This window comes from Patagioenas fasciata, unplaced genomic scaffold (assembly GCF_037038585.1).
Source record: "Patagioenas fasciata isolate bPatFas1 unplaced genomic scaffold, bPatFas1.hap1 Unplaced_2, whole genome shotgun sequence".
Taxonomy (NCBI): Eukaryota; Metazoa; Chordata; class Aves; order Columbiformes; family Columbidae; genus Patagioenas; species Patagioenas fasciata.
In genome coordinates, this window is record NW_027288621.1 from 2,457,448 (window position 1) to 2,471,622 (window position 14,175).

Sequence of the window (14,175 nt, forward strand, 5' to 3'; positions counted from 1 at the left end):
AGGCTTAGTCTAAGTGTCTCAAGTAGCCGGGGCTTTTGTTTGGGCCTAATCCATAAGGTCTGATGGCTTTCCTCCTCATCTCAAGATGAATGTGGTAGAAAATATAAATCAAGGAAACCTCATTTGGCCTAGCCTTGCCTTGCCTTGCCTTGCCTTATTTCCTTCTCATCCTTTTCTCTGTCCCAGCCTCTCTCACTAAGCCCTCGTCTGGCTGCATGTCTCTTCTTTCCTCTCTCCTTTTCTCAAACTCTCCTGCTTCCTGGCTTTCGTCTTTCAATTCCTCCATTTCAGTCCTGCAGCCCGGCACTACTTTTTCCTCTTGCCTCCCTTTGGCCTGCTCCCTTGGCTTTCTCCCTCTCTTCCATATCCTTCTTCCCGACTTGTCTCTTGGAGACTTTTGGCCACTTTGGACCCAAGTCTGGGCATGTTTTGGAAACTTTTCAGAGGCCTCGCTGGTGACAGGGGGGACAGCAGGCAGTGACAGGCCCGGGGCTGACAGGCTCCCCCTCCCCTAGCGGGCGCTTGGCGACCACACCCAGCTGACGTAGAACCTTTGTCACAATGCCCGCTACCGTGGTGAGGATGCGGGCACTCTGCAGGTGACAGGGACCCAGCAGGACTTGCTGTCAGCTCAGCAATTGCTCAGTTCCCCAAAGAAGCTGAATTCTGCAAATTGCTGCTTTTGCTCTTGAAATGATGTCATCAGGTGGGTGTTTTGGTGTAATACACTGAAAACCAGAGCAGAAATGCTGAAATATTCCCATGATATGCATGGTCTTTGCACCAAACCACCATGTCTCAGCCTAAGTATGTCTGCCGCTTGTTCTTTTGTACTGCCAGCTGATTGTGGAAGTACAGTATAAAAACCATCTTTATGGAGAGATCTTTCTGGTTTAGGCTTAGTCTAAGTGTCTCAAGTAGCCGGGGCTTTTGTTTGGGCCTAATCCATATGGTCTGATGGCTTTCCTCTCATCTCAAGATGAATGTGGTAGAAAATATAAATCAAAGAAACGTCCTTTGGCCTAGCCTTGCCTTGCCTTATTTCCTTCTCATCCTGTTCTCTGTCCCAGCCTCTCTCACTAAGCCCTCGTCTGGCTGCATGTCTCTTCTTTCCTCTCTCCTTTTCTCAAACTCTCCTGCTTCCTGGCTTTCCTCTTTCAATTCCTCCATTTCAGTCCTGCAGCCCGGCACTACTTTTTCCTCTTGCCTCCCTTTGGCCTGCTCCCTTGGCATTCTCCCTCTCTTCCATATTCTTCTTCCCGACTTGTCTCTTGGAGACTTTTGGCCACTTTGGACCCAAGTCTGGGCATGTTTTGGAAACTTTTCAGAGGCCTCGCTGGTGACACGGGGGACAGCAGGCAGTGACAGGCCCGGGGCTGACAGGCTCCCCCTCCCCTAGCGGGCGCTCGGCTGCCACACCCAGCTGACGTAGAACCTTTGTCACAATGCCCGCTACCGTGGTGAGGATGCGGGCACTCTGCAGGTGACAGGGACCCAGCAGGACTTGCTGTCAGCTCAGCAATTGCTCAGTTCCCCAAAGAAGGTGAATTTTGCAAATTGCTGCTTTGCTCTTGAAATGATGTCATCAGGTGGGTTTTTGGTGTAATACACTGAAAACCAGAGCAGAAATGCTGAAATATTCCCATGATATGCATGGTCTCTGCACCAAACCACCATGACTCAGCCTAAGTATGTCTGCCGCTTGTTCTTTTGTACTGCCAGCTGATTGTGGAAGTACAGTATAAAAACCATCTTTATGGAGAGATCTTTCTGGTTTAGGCTTAGTCTAAGTGTCTCAAGTAGCCGGGGCTTTTGTTTGGGCCTAATCCATAAGGTCTGATGGCTTTCCTCCTCATCTCAAGATGAATGTGGTAGAAAATATAAATCAAGGAAACCTCGTTTGGCCTAGCCTTGCCTTGCCTTGCCTTGCCTTATTTCCTTCTCATCCTGTTCTCTGTCCCAGCCTCTCTCACTAAGCCCTCGTCTGGCTGCATGTCTCTTCTTTCCTCTCTCCTTTTCTCAAACTCTCCTGCTTCCTGGCTTTCGTCTTTCAATTCCTCCATTTCAGTCCTGCAGCCCGGCACTACTTTTTCCTCTTGACTCCCTTTGGCCTGCTCCCTTGGCTTTCTCCCTCTCTTCCATATTCTTCTCCCCGACTTGTCTCTTGGAGACTTTTGGCCACTTTGGAGCCAAGTCTGGGCATGTTTTGGAAACTTTTCAGAGGCCTCGCTGGTGACAGGGGGGACAGCAGGCAGTGACAGGCCCGGGGCTGACAGGCTCCCCCTCCGCTAGCGGGCGCTCGGCTGCCACACCCAGCTGACGTAGAACCTTTGTCACAATGCCCGCTACCGTGGTGAGGATGCGGGCACTCTGCAGGTGACAGGGACCCAGCAGGACTTGCTGTCAGCTCAGCAATTGCTCAGTTCCCCAAAGAAGCTGAATTCTGCAAATTGCTGCTTTTGCTCTTGAAATGATGTCATCAGGTGGGTGTTTTGGTGTAATACACTGAAAACCAGAGCAGAAATGCTGAAATATTCCCATGATATGCATGGTCTTTGCACCAAACCACCATGTCTCAGCCTAAGTATGTCTGCCGCTTGTTCTTTTGTACTGCCAGCTGATTGTGGAAGTACAGTATAAAAACCATCTTGATGGAGAGATCTTTCTGGTTTAGGCTTAGTCTAAGTGTCTCAAGTAGCCGGGGCTTTTGTTTGGGCCTAATCCATATGGTCTGATGGCTTTCCTCTCATCTCAAGATGAATGTGGTAGAAAATATAAATCAAAGAAACGTCCTTTGGCCTAGCCTTGCCTTGCCTTATTTCCTTCTCATCCTGTTCTCTGTCCCAGCCTCTCTCACTAACCCCTCGTCTGGCTGCATGTCTCTTCTTTCCTCTCTCCTTTTCTCAAACTCTCCTGCTTCCTGGCTTTCGTCTTTCAATTCCTCCATTTCAGTCCTGCAGCCCGGCACTACTTTTTTCTCTTGCCTCCCTTTGGCCTGCTCCCTTGGCTTTCTCCCTCTCTTCCATATTCTTCTTCCCGACTTGTCTCTTGGAGACTTTTGGCCACTTTGGACCCAAGTCTGGGCATGTTTTGGAAACTTTTCAGAGGCCTCGCTGGTGACAGGGGGGACAGCAGGCAGTGAAAGGCCCGGGGCTGACAGGCTCCCCCTCCCCTAGCGGGCGCTCGGCTGCCACACCCAGCTGACGTAGAACCTTTGTCACAATGCCCGCTACCGTGGTGAGGATGCGGGCACTCTGCAGGTGACAGGGACCCAGCAGGACTTGCTGTCAGCTCAGCAATTGCTCAGTTCCCCAAAGAAGCTGAATTCTGCAAATTGCTGCTTTTGCTCTTGAAATGATGTCATCAGGTGGGTGTTTTGGTGTAATACACTGAAAACCAGAGCAGAAATGCTGAAATATTCCCATGATATGCATGGTCTCTGCACCAAACCACCATGTCTCAGCCTAAGTATGTCTGCCGCTTGTTCTTTTGTACTGCCAGCTGATTGTGGAAGTACAGTATAAAAACCATCTTTATGGAGAGATCTTTCTGGTTTAGGCCTGGTCTAAGTGTCTCAAGTAGCCGGGGCTTTTGTTTGGGCCTAATCCATATGGTCTGATGGCTTTCCTCTCATCTCAAGATGAATGTAGTAGAAAATATAAATCAAAGAAACGTCCTTTGGCCTAGCCTTGCCTTGCCTTGCCTTGCCTTATTTCCTTCTCATCCTGTTCTCTGTCCCAGCCTCTCTCACTAACCCCTCGTCTGGCTGCCTGTCTCTTCTTTCCTCTCTCCTTTTCTCAAACTCTCCTGCTTCCTGGCTTTCGTCTTTCAATTCCTCCATTTCAGTCCTGCAGCCCGGCACTACTTTTTCCTCTTGCCTCCCTTTGGCCTGCTCCCTTGGCATTCTCCCTCTCTTCCATATTCTTCTTCCCGACTTGTCTCTTGGAGACTTTTGGCCACTTTGGACCCAAGTCTGGGCATGTTTTGGAAACTTTTCAGAGGCCTCGCTGGTGACAGGGGGGACAGCAGGCAGTGACAGGCCCGGGGCTGACAGGCTTCCCCTCCCCTAGCGGGCGCTCGGCTGCCACACCCAGCTGACGTAGAACCTTTGTCACAATGCCCGCTACCGTGGTGAGGATGCGGGCACTCTGCAGGTGACAGGGACCCAGCAGGACTTGCTGTCAGCTCAGCAATTGCTCAGTTCCCCAAAGAAGCTGAATTCTGCAAATTGCTGCTTTTGCTCTTGAAATGATGTCATCAGGTGGGTGTTTTGGTGTAATACACTGAAAACCAGAGCAGAAATGCTGAAATATTCCCATGATATGCATGGTCTTTGCACCAAACCACCATGTCTCAGCCTAAGTATGTCTGCCGCTTGTTCTTTTGTACTGCCAGCTGATTGTGGAAGTACAGTATAAAAACCATCTTTATGGAGAGATCTTTCTGGTTTAGGCTTAGTCTAAGTGTCTCAAGTAGCCGGGGCTTTTGTTTGGGCCTAATCCATATGGTCTGATGGCTTTCCTCTCATCTCAAGATGAATGTGGTAGAAAATATAAATCAAAGAAACGTCCTTTGGCCTAGCCTTGCCTTGCCTTATTTCCTTCTCATCCTGTTCTCTGTCCCAGCCTCTCTCACTAACCCCTCGTCTGGCTGCATGTCTCTTCTTTCCTCTCTCCTTTTCTCAAACTCTCCTGCTTCCTGGCTTTCGTCTTTCAATTCCTCCATTTCAGTCCTGCAGCCCGGCACTACTTTTTTCTCTTGCCTCCCTTGGGCCTGCTCCCTTGGCTTTCTCCCTCTCTTCCATATTCTTCTTCCCGACTTGTCTCTTGGAGACTTTTGGCCACTTTGGACCCAAGTCTGGGGATGTTTTGGAAACTTTTCAGAGGCCTCGCTGGTGACAGGGGGGACAGCAGGCAGTGACAGGCCCGGGGCTGACAGGCTCCCCCTCCCCTAGAGGGCGCTCGGCTGCCACACCCAGCTGACGTAGAACCTTTGTCACAATGCCCGCTACCGTAGTGAGGATGCGGGCACTCTGCAGGTGACAGGGACCCAGCAGGACTTGCTGTCAGCTCAGCAATTGCTCAGTTCCCCAAAGAAGCTGAATTCTGCAAATTGCTGCTTTTGCTCTTGAAATGATGTCATCAGGTGGGTGTTTTGGTGTAATACACTGAAAACCAGAGCAGAAATGCTGAAATATTCCCATGATATGCATGGTCCTTGCACCAAACCACCATGTCTCAGCCTAAGTATGTCTGCCGCTTGTTCTTTTGTACTGCCAGCTGATTGTGGAAGTACAGTATAAAAACCATCTTTATGGAGAGATCTTTCTGGTTTAGGCTTAGTCTAAGTGTCTCAAGTAGCCGGGGCTTTTGTTTGGGCCTAATCCATATGTTCTGATGGCTTTCCTCTCATCTCAAGATGAATGTAGTAGAAAATATAAATCAAAGAAACGTCCTTTGGCCTAGCCTTGCCTTGCCTTGCCTTGCCTTATTTCCTTCTCATCCTGTTCTCTGTCCCAGCCTCTCTCACTAACCCCTCGTCTGGCTGCATGTCTCTTCTTTCCTCTCTCCTTTTCTCAAACTCTCCTGCTTCCTGGCTTTCCTCTTTCAATTCCTCCATTTCAGTCCTGCAGCCCGGCACTACTTTTTCCTCTTGCCTCCCTTTGGCCTGCTCCCTTGGCATTCTCCCTCTCTTCCATATTCTTCTTCCCGACTTGTCTCTTGGAGACTTTTGGCCACTTTGGACCCAAGTCTGGGCATGTTTTGGAAACTTTTCAGAGGCCTCGCTGGTGACAGGGGGGACAGCAGGCAGTGACAGGCCCGGGGCTGACAGGCTCCCCCTCCCCTAGCGGGCGCTCGGCTGCCACACCCAGCTGACGTAGAACCTTTGTCACAATGCCCGCTACCGTGGTGAGGATGCGGGCACTCTGCAGGTGACAGGGACCCAGCAGGACTTGCTGTCAGCTCAGCAATTGCTCAGTTCCCCAAAGAAGCTGAATTCTGCAAATTGCTGCTTTTGCTCTTGAAATGATGTCATCAGGTGGGTGTTTTGGTGTAATACACTGAAAACCAGAGCAGAAATGCTGAAATATTCCCATGATATGCATGGTCTCTGCACCAAACCACCATGTCTCAGCCTAAGTATGTCTGCCGCTTGTTCTTTTGTACTGCCAGCTGATTGTGGAAGTACAGTATAAAAACCATCTTTATGGAGAGATCTTTCTGGTTTAGGCCTAGTCTAAGTGTCTCAAGTAGCCGGGGCTTTTGTTTGGGCCTAATCCATATGGTCTGATGGCTTTCCTCTCATCTCAAGATGAATGTAGTAGAAAATATAAATCAAAGAAACGTCCTTTGGCCTAGTCTTGCCTTGCCTTGCCTTGCCTTATTTCCTTCTCATCCTGTTCTCTGTCCCAGCCTCTCTCACTAACCCCTCGTCTGGCTGCATGTCTCTTCTTTCCTCTCTCCTTTTCTCAAACTCTCCTGCTTCCTGGCTTTCGTCTTTCAATTCCTCCATTTCAGTCCTGCAGCCCGGCACTACTTTTTCCTCTTGCCTCCCTTTGGCCTGCTCCCTTGGCTTTCTCCCTCTCTTCCATATTCTTCTTCCCGACTTGTCTCTTGGAGACTTTTGGCCACTTTGGACCCAAGTCTGGGCATGTTTTGGAAACTTTTCAGAGGCCTCGCTGGTGACAGGGGGGACAGCAGGCAGTGACAGGCCCGGGGCTGACAGGCTCCCCCTCCCCTAGCGGGCGCTCGGCTGCCACACCCAGCTGACGTAGAACCTTTGTCACAATGCCCGCTACCGTGGTGAGGATGCAGGCACTCTGCAGGTGACAGGGACCCAGCAGGACTTGCTGTCAGCTCAGCAATTGCTCAGTTCCCCAAAGAAGCTGAATTCTGCAAATTGCTGCTTTTGCTCTTGAAATGATGTCATCAGGTGGGTGTTTTGGTGTAATACACTGAAAACCAGAGCAGAAATGCTGAAATATTCCCATGATATGCATGGTCTCTGCACCAAACCACCATGTCTCAGCCTAAGTATGTCTGCCGCTTGTTCTTTTGTACTGCCAGCTGATTGTGGAAGTACAGTATAAAAACCATCTTTATGGAGAGATCTTTCTGGTTTAGGCTTAGTCTAAGTGTCTCAAGTAGCCGGGGCTTTTGTTTGGGCCTAATCCATATGGTCTGATGGCTTTCCTCTCATCTCAAGATGAATGTGGTAGAAAATATAAATCAAAGAAACGTCCTTTAGGCTAGCCTTGCCTTGCCTTATTTCCTTCTCATCCTGTTCTCTGTCCCAGCCTCTCTCACTAAGCCCTCGTCTGGCTGCATGTCTCTTCTTTCCTCTCTCCTTTTCTCAAACTCTCCTGCTTCCTGGCTTTCCTCTTTCAATTCCTCCATTTCAGTCCTGCAGCCCGGCACTACTTTTTTCTCTTGCCTCCCTTGGGCCTGCTCCCTTGGCTTTCTCCCTCTCTTCCATATCCTTCTTCCCGACTTGTCTCTTGGAGACTTTTGACCACTTTGGAGCCAAGTCTGGGGATGTTTTGAAACTTTTCAGAGGCCTCGCTTGTGACAGGGGGGACAGCAGGCAGTGACAGGCCCGGGGCTGACAGGCTCCCCCTCCCCTAGCGGGCGCTCGGCTGCCACACCCAGCTGACGTAGAACCTTTGTCACAATGCCCGCTACCGTGGTGAGGATGCGGGCACTCTGCAGGTGACAGGGACCCAGCAGGACTTGCTGTCAGCTCAGCAATTGCTCAGTTCCCCAAAGAAGCTGAATTCTGCAAATTGCTGCTTTTGCTCTTGAAATGATGTCATCAGGTGGGTGTTTTGGTGTAATACACTGAAAACCAGAGCAGAAATGCTGAAATATTCCCATGATATGCATGGTCTCTGCACCAAACCACCATGTCTCAGCCTAAGTATGTCTGCCGCTTGTTCTTTTGTACTGCCACCTGATTGTGGAAGTACAGTATAAAAACCATCTTTATGGAGAGATCTTTCTGGTTTAGGCTTAGTCTAAGTGTCTCAAGTAGCCGGGGCTTTTGTTTGGGCCTAATCCATATGGTCTGATGGCTTTCCTCTCATCTCAAGATGAATGTGGTAGAAAATATAAATCAAAGAAACGTCCTTTGGCCTAGCCTTGCCTTGCCTTATTTCCTTCTCATCCTGTTCTCTGTCCCAGCCTCTCTCACTAAGCCCTCGTCTGGCTGCATGTCTCTTCTTTCCTCTCTCCTTTTCTCAAACTCTCCTGCTTCCTGGCTTTCGTCTTTCAATTCCTCCATTTCAGTCCTGCAGCCCGGCACTACTTTTTCCTCTTGCCTCCCTTTGGCCTGCTCCCTTGGCTTTCTCCCTCTCTTCCATATCCTTCTTCCCGACTTGTCTCTTGGAGACTTTTGGCCACTTTGGACCCAAGTCTGGGCATGTTTTGGAAACTTTTCAGAGGCCTCGCTGGTGACACGGGGGACAGCAGGCAGTGACAGGCCCGGGGCTGACAGGCTCCCCCTCCCCTAGCGGGCGCTCGGCTGCCACACCCAGCTGACATAGAGCCTTTGTCACAATGCCCGCTGCCGTGGTGAGGATGCGGGCACTCTGCAGGTGACAGGGACCCAGCAGGACTTGCTGTCAGCTCAGCAATTGCTCAGTTCCCCAAAGAAGTTGAATTTCGCAAATTGCTGCTTTGCTCTTGAAATGATGTCATCAGGTGGGTTTTTGGTGTAATACACTGAAAACCAGAGCAGAAATGCTGAAATATTCCCATGATATGCATGGTCTCTGCACCAAACCACCATGACTCAGCCTAAGTACATCTTCCGCTTGTTCTTTTGTACTGCCAGCTGATTGTGGAAGTACAGTATAAAAACCATCTTTATGGAGAGATCTTTCTGGTTTAGGCTTAGTCTAAGTGTCTCAAGTAGCCGGGGCATTTGTTTGGGCCTAATCCATAAGGTCTGATGGCTTTCCTCCTCATCTCAAGATGAATGTGGTAGAAAATATAAATCAAGGAAACCTCGTTTGGCCTAGCCTTGCCTTGCCTTGCCTTGCCTTGCCTTATTTCCTTCTCATCCTATTCTCTGTCCCAGCCTCTCTCACTAACCCCTCGTCTGGCTGCATGTCTCTTCTTTCCTCTCTCCTTTTCTCAAACTCTCCTGCTTCCTGGCTTTCGTCTTTCAATTCCTCCATTTCAGTCCTGCAGCCCGGCACTACTGTTTTCTCTTGCCTCCCTTTGGCCTGCTCCCTTGGCTTTCTCCCTCTCTTCCATATCCTTCTTCTCGACTTGTCTCTTGGAGACTTTTGGCCACTTTGGACCCAAGTCTGGGCATGTTTTGGAAACTTTTCAGAGGCCTCGCTGGTGACAGGGGGGACAGCAGGCAGTGACAGGCCCGGGGCTGACAGGCTTCCCCTTCCCTAGCGAGCGCTCGGCTGCCACACCCAGCTGACGTAGAACCTTTGTCACAATGCCCGCTACCGTGGTGAGGATGCGGGCACTCTGCAGGTGACAGGGACCCAGCAGGACTTACAGTCAGCTCAGCAATTGCTCAGTTCCCCAAAGAAGCTGAATTCTGCAAATTGCTGCTTTTGCTCTTGAAATGATGTCATCAGGTGGGTGTTTTGGTGTAATACACTGAAAACCAGAGCAGAAATGCTGAAATATTCCCATGATATGCATGGTCTCTGCACCAAACCACCATGACTCAGCCTAAGTATGTCTGCCGCTTGTTCTTTTGTACTGCCAGCTGATTGTGGAAGTACAGTATAAAAAACATCTTTATGGAGAGATCTTTCTGGTTTAGGCTTAGTCTAAGTGTCTCAAGTAGCCGGGGCTTTTGTTTGGGCCTAATCCATAACGTCTGATGGCTTTCCTCTCATCTCAAGATGAATGTGGTAGAAAATATAAATCAAAGAAACGTCCTTTGGCCTAGCCTTGCCTTGCCTTGCCTTATTTCCTTCTCATCCTGTTCTCTGTCCCAGCCTCTCTCACTAAGCCCTCGTCTGGCTGCATGTCTCTTCTTTCCTCTCTCCTTTTCTCAAACTCTCCTGCTTCCTGGCTTTCGTCTTTCAATTCCTCCATTTCATTCCTGCAGCCCGGCACTACTTTTTCCTCTTGCCTCCCTTTGGCCTGCTCCCTTGGCTTTCTCCCTCTCTTCCATATCCTTCTTCCCGACTTGTCTCTTGGAGACTTTTGGCCACTTTGGACCCAAGTCTGGGCATGTTTTGGAAACTTTTCAGAGGCCTCGCTGGTGACAGGGGGGACAGCAGGCAGTGACAGGCCCGGGGCTGACAGGCTTCCCCTCCCCTAGCGAGCGCTCGGCTGCCACACCCAGCTGACGTAGAACCTTTGTCAAAATGCCCGCTACCGTGGTGAGGATGCGGGCACTCTGCAGGTGACAGGGACCCAGCAGGACTTACAGTCAGCTCAGCAATTGCTCAGTTCCCCAAAGAAGCTGAATTCTGCAAATTGCTGCTTTTGCTCTTGAAATGATGTCATCAGGTGGGTGTTTTGGTGTAATACACTGAAAACCAGAGCAGAAATGCTGAAATATTCCCATGATATGCATGGTCTCTGCACCAAACCACCATGTCTCAGCCTAAGTATGTCTGCCGCTTGTTCTTTTGTACTGCCAGCTGATTGTGGAAGTACAGTATAAAAACCATCTTTATGGAGAGATCTTTCTGGTTTAGGCTTAGTCTAAGTGTCTCAAGTAGCCGGGGCTTTTGTTTGGGCCTAATCCATAACGTCTGATGGCTTTCCTCTCATCTCAAGATGAATGTGGTAGAAAATATAAATCAAAGAAACGTCCTTTGGCCTAGCCTTGCCTTGCCTTGCCTTGCCTTGCCTTATTTCCTTCTCATCCTGTTCTCTGTCCCAGCCTCTCTCACTAACCCCTCGTCTGGCTGCATGTCTCTTCTTTCCTCTCTCCTTTTCTCAAACTCTCCTGCTTCCTGGCTTTCGTCTTTCAATTCCTCCATTTCAGTCCTGCAGCCCGGCACTACTTTTTCCTCTTGCCTCCCTTTGGCCTGCTCCCTTGGCTTTCTCCCTCTCTTCCATATTCTTCTTCCCGACTTGTCTCTTGGAGACTTTTGGCCACTTTGGAGCCAAATCTAAGGATGGTTTGGAAACTTTTCAGAGGCCTCTCTGGTGACAGGGTGGACAGCAGGCAGTGACAGGCCCGGGGCTGACAGGCTCCCCCACCCCTAGTGGGCGCTCGGCTGCCACACCCAGCTGACGTAGAACCTTTGTCACAATGCCCGCTACCGTGGTGAGGATGCGGGCACTCTGCAGGTGACAGGGACCCAGCAGGACTTACAGTCAGCTCAGCAATTGCTCAGTTCCCCAAAGAAGCTGAATTCTGCAAATTGCTGCTTTTGCTCTTGAAATGATGTCATCAGGTGGGTGTTTTGGTGTAATACACTGAAAACCAGAGCAGAAATGCTGAAATATTCCCATGATATGCATGGTCTCTGCACCAAACCACCATGACTCAGCCTAAGTATGTCTGCCGCTTGTTCTTTTGTACTGCCAGCTGATTGTGGAAGTACAGTATAAAAACCATCTTTATGGAGAGATCTTTCTGGTTTAGGCTTAGTCTAAGTGTCTCAAGTAGCCGGGGCTTTTGTTTGGGCCTAGTCCATAAGGTCTGATGGCTTTCCTCTCATCTCAAGATGAATGTGGTAGAAAATATAAATCAAAGAAACGTCCTTTGGCCTAGCCTTGCCTTGCCTTATTTCCTTCTCATCCTGTTCTCTGTCCCAGCCTCTCTCACTAACCCCTCGTCTGGCTGCATGTCTCTTCTTTCCTCTCTCCTTTTCTCAAACTCTCCTGCTTCCTGGCTTTCGTCTTTCAATTCCTCCATTTCAGTCCTGCAGCCCGGCACTACTTTTTTCTCTTGCCTCCCTTGGGCCTGCTCCCTTGGCTTTCTCCCTCTCTTCCATATCCTTCTTCCCGACTTGTCTCTTGGAGACTTTTGGCCACTTTGGACCCAAGTCTGGGCATGTTTTGGAAACTTTTCAGAGGCCTCGCTGGTGACAGGGGGGACAGCAGGCAGTGACAGGCCCGGGGCTGACAGGCTTCCCCTCCCCTAGCGAGCGCTCGGCTGCCACACCCAGCTGACGTAGAACCTTTGTCAAAATGCCCGCTACCGTGGTGAGGATGCGGGCACTCTGCAGGTGACAGGGACCCAGCAGGACTTACAGTCAGCTCAGCAATTGCTCAGTTCCCCAAAGAAGCTGAATTCTGCAAATTGCTGCTTTTGCTCTTGAAATGATGTCATCAGGTGGGTGTTTTGGTGTAATACACTGAAAACCAGAGCAGAAATGCTGAAATATTCCCATGATATGCATGGTCTCTGCACCAAACCACCATGACTCAGCCTAAGTATGTCTGCCGCTTGTTCTTTTGTACTGCCAGCTGATTGTGGAAGTACAGTATAAAAACCATCTTTATGGAGAGATCTTTCTGGTTTAGGCTTAGTCTAAGTGTCTCAAGTAGCCGGGGCTTTTGTTTGGGCCTAATCCATAACGTCTGATGGCTTTCCTCTCATCTCAAGATGAATGTGGTAGAAAATATAAATCAAAGAAACGTCCTTTGGCCTAGCCTTGCCTTGCCTTGCCTTGCCTTGCCTTATTTCCTTCTCATCCTGTTCTCTGTCCCAGCCTCTCTCACTAACCCCTCGTCTGGCTGCATGTCTCTTCTTTCCTCTCTCCTTTTCTCAAACTCTCCTGCTTCCTGGCTTTCGTCTTTCAATTCCTCCATTTCAGTCCTGCAGCCCGGCACTACTTTTTCCTCTTGCCTCCCTTTGGCCTGCTCCCTTGGCTTTCTCCCTCTCTTCCATATTCTTCTTCCCGACTTGTCTCTTGGAGACTTTTGGCCACTTTGGAGCCAAATCTAAGGATGGTTTGGAAACTTTTCAGAGGCCTCGCTGGTGACAGGGTGGACAGCAGGCAGTGACAGGCCCGGGGCTGACAGGCTCCCCCACCCCTAGTGGGCGCTCGGCTGCCACACCCAGCTGACGTAGAACCTTTGTCACAATGCCCGCTACCGTGGTGAGGATGCGGGCACTCTGCAGGTGACAGGGACCCAGCAGGACTTACAGTCAGCTCAGCAATTGCTCAGTTCCCCAAAGAAGCTGAATTCTGCAAATTGCTGCTTTTGCTCTTGAAATGATGTCATCAGGTGGGTGTTTTGGTGTAATACACTGAAAACCAGAGCAGAAATGCTGAAATATTCCCATGATATGCATGGTCTCTGCACCAAACCACCATGACTCAGCCTAAGTATGTCTGCCGCTTGTTCTTTTGTACTGCCAGCTGATTGTGGAAGTACAGTATAAAAACCATCTTTATGGAGAGATCTTTCTGGTTTAGGCTTAGTCTAAGTGTCTCAAGTAGCCGGGGCTTTTGTTTGGGCCTAGTGCATAAGGTCTGATGGCTTTCCTCTCATCTCAAGATGAATGTGGTAGAAAATATAAATCAAAGAAACGTCCTTTGGCCTAGCCTTGCCTTGCCTTATTTCCTTCTCATCCTGTTCTCTGTCCCAGCCTCTCTCACTAACCCCTCGTCTGGCTGCATGTCTCTTCTTTCCTCTCTCCTTTTCTCAAACTCTCCTGCTTCCTGGCTTTCGTCTTTCAATTCCTCCATTTCAGTCCTGCAGCCCGGCACTACTTTTTTCTCTTGCCTCCCTTGGGCCTGCTCCCTTGGCTTTCTCCCTCTCTTCCATATCCTTCTTCCCGACTTGTCTCTTGGAGACTTTTGGCCACTTTGGACCCAAGTCTGGGGATGTTTTGGAAACTTTTCAGAGGCCTCGCTGGTGACAGGGGGGACAGCAGGCAGTGACAGGCCCGGGGCTGACAGGCTTCCCCTCCCCTAGCGGGCGCTCGGCTGCCACACCCAGCTGACGTAGAACCTTTGTCACAATGCCCGCTACCGTGGTGAGGATGCGGGCACTCTGCAGGTGACAGGGACCCAGCAGGACTTGCTGTCAGCTCAGCAATTGCTCAGTTCCCCAAAGAAGCTGAATTCTGCAAATTGCTGCTTTTGCTCTTGAAATGATGTCATCAGGTGGGTGTTTTGGTGTAATACACTGAAAACCAGAGCAGAAATGCTGAAATATTCCCATGATATGCATGGTCTCTGCACCAAACCACCATGACTCAGCCTAAGTATGTCTGCCGCTTGTTCTT